General features: G+C 44.7%; 1 protein-coding gene across 1 annotated transcript in view; it reads left to right on the top strand.

Annotated features, from left to right (window-relative positions):
* thsd7ab (thrombospondin, type I, domain containing 7Ab) overlaps nucleotides 1-2,500 on the top strand; it is a 621,850-nt gene that overhangs the window by 616,895 nt on the left and 2,455 nt on the right. Inside the window, exon 31 of the mRNA XM_062062699.1 lies at nucleotides 498-2,500. This exon is cut by the window's right edge and continues 2,455 nt beyond it. The gene's annotated coding sequence lies outside the window, so the exon portion shown is untranslated. The remainder of the gene's footprint in view (nucleotides 1-497) is intronic.

The following is a 2,500-nucleotide window of genomic DNA, read 5'->3' as shown; positions in this document are numbered from 1 at the left end:
GAATGCTGCTATGCCTCCCTCTTGTGGCCGAGTTTTGACATTTCATCCATTTCATTCCCCTCCATCCATTTGTTTATTCCTTATTTATTTGACAGCGTATTTAATTAGACTCAAACACATTACTGTAGTAGTATAATTATTACAGTAATATAATTATCATATTTTAACCTAGCTTTTTGGGTTGTTAACAAACAACGTAATGGCAGATTTATCTCCAGCAGATGGCAGCATCATCACAGATTGTCAAATCCTTGTCGACCTCTTCATTAGGTACACCTGCACCATCTAATGACATCATTAACAGTACTGTGTGGTAAATCAGTACATTTATTACTGTCGTTTTTTTAAGAAGTGTACTATAATACCGCGATCTTGTGGCGCGTGCCGGTGTACCTAATGACCTAATCTAGTGTCCAGCGTGGTGTTGCAGCGTTGCGGGCGACTCGAGACGATAAATATTAACAATATTTTGCTCCTGTCGCCCTTCACTGATGCAGCAAAAAGCCAAAGAGACCTCAGAGACAGAGGCAGCAAAACAATCGCCTCAAACCTTTGACGCTGGCCTACGACGGGGACACGGACATGTAGTCGTGCCGAGGGGACGCATGGCTTCACCTATCACGGCGGGAACGTTTTTCTTTTGTTTTTTTTTGTTTTTTTCTTCTTGTGCAGCATGGAGGGACCCGTCCCACAGGCGAGGAGAAGGAGAAAATCCTCTTAGAGCACACGAGAACATCTCTTTTTTTTAAGACATCCTTTTTTTTTTTTACTGTGCAAGTCAGTCATGACCTTTGCCCTCTTCTGTCAAATGCCTTTATTTGTTAGCCCCCCCCCCCCCCCCAGCATCATCTAGAAGTATTTTCCAACACGAGAAGCAGGAGACAAAGACTTTTTCTGCTGAGTCGCTGGAGGCTTAGGATGCTGTGACGCTTCCTACGTTTGCCAAAAGTCACCGCGGGGGAAGAAGAGAAGGATGAGGAGGGATGGATGAGAGGGGGGGGCCGGGGGAAAATCTCCATAAAGGGGTTTAGAATTCCTCCTCAATCCTCGCCTGGACTCCAAACTCCTGGCAGAAGAGGGACACTCTTTTTTTTTTTTTGGTTGCCGTCGCCATGGAAACTGGCCGCTCCACCCCGACTGTGTTTTACATGCACTATATTAGTGCTGCACACGGAGCAGGAGGACATCGTATGTACAGACTTCCTTCGCTTGTCGTCTGGTGGTGCGAGCGCCTTCGTTTGTGGCGACTAGGGGAGGTTGCTATCGAGTCCAGTGTTTGTGGCTTTGGCGCCATCTGTTAGGCGGTTTGCGTGTCATAACGTCGCTCCTTAACACAGCTCATATACGCACCTGGGGCTGTATTTATCAAGCTTCTTAGAATTACTCCTAAGAAGTCTGCTAAGAGTTGACTTAAGAGTAAAGAAATTCTTCGCTGAAAGCTGCACTTAAAAGTTAGTTATCAAGCGTCTTACTCACACTTGCAGCGAAGTGTAGGACTGAATCTTAAGTGTCACACTCAGAGCTAAATTACGACATTACTATGTGCCGTAAACGGAATTTTAGGTGACGTCATTTCTGTGTCCATAGAAATGACCAATCACGGAAGGGAATCCCTTGTCTAAGAATAAAGAAATATCTTAGAAATATTTAAGTGGACAATGGGAGTGTATATTTTGACAATAAACTACAAAATAATACAAAACAAACAAACAATATTGGCAATGAATCAAAAATAAATGTTTCCTTTTTGTTGCACCTTTCCTGCTTTCTGCTCCCAGACCGTAGTCGAAGAGCGCAGGGGAGACACTTCTCCAGGATGTATGCTCGGGGCAACACCCTTCACTTTACCCGGCAGTGGGTCTCCACAGCGGACGACTTTAGGGTGAATGATGAGTCCGGCGATTAGTTGCAAATCTTGCTTTATTGATTGCTTGCACACAGCCAATCCAACACAAAACACACTAGTCCCCGCCCGCACTCACGCTACCGCTCCCTCTCTTCTCTCGCCCACACACTCACTGACGTCACTCACCTCACATGCTGTCACCTATTAAAGGGCCACACACACACACGTTACTCTCATAACATTTTCTTTCCAATTCATTAATTAGGCAACTACTTTGAAACTGGTGTGGGTGGCTCTATATATACTAGCCCACTGCAGCCACATGCAGAAATCAACATGGAATCGAAAATTATTAAATCTGTGACAAAAATAATACCCGCTCTGTCTAAACGATACCGTTTGATCAGCTGCTCGTCATCAAACAAAGCCAGGACATCCTTCCGCTCCCTGAACGTTCGCGCACGTCTCTCTCGCCTCAGTGCCATCCCCTGCTGGCAACTCCTAACCACTTAGGACACCTCTGAAGGTCTCGTAAATATCATGGAGAGTAGGAGTGATTCTTAGACTTAAGAAAGTTGATAAATAGCTTTTATTCTTAAGTTTGAGAGTAGGACTAAATTTCGCAAATTCTCAGGACTTAAGTGTAAAATGGCA

This window comes from Entelurus aequoreus, linkage group LG11 (genome assembly GCF_033978785.1).
Source record: "Entelurus aequoreus isolate RoL-2023_Sb linkage group LG11, RoL_Eaeq_v1.1, whole genome shotgun sequence".
Classification (NCBI taxonomy): Eukaryota; Metazoa; Chordata; class Actinopteri; order Syngnathiformes; family Syngnathidae; genus Entelurus; species Entelurus aequoreus.
Note: the sequence above shows the minus strand (reverse complement) of the source record. Positions and strands in the feature narration are given on the sequence as shown.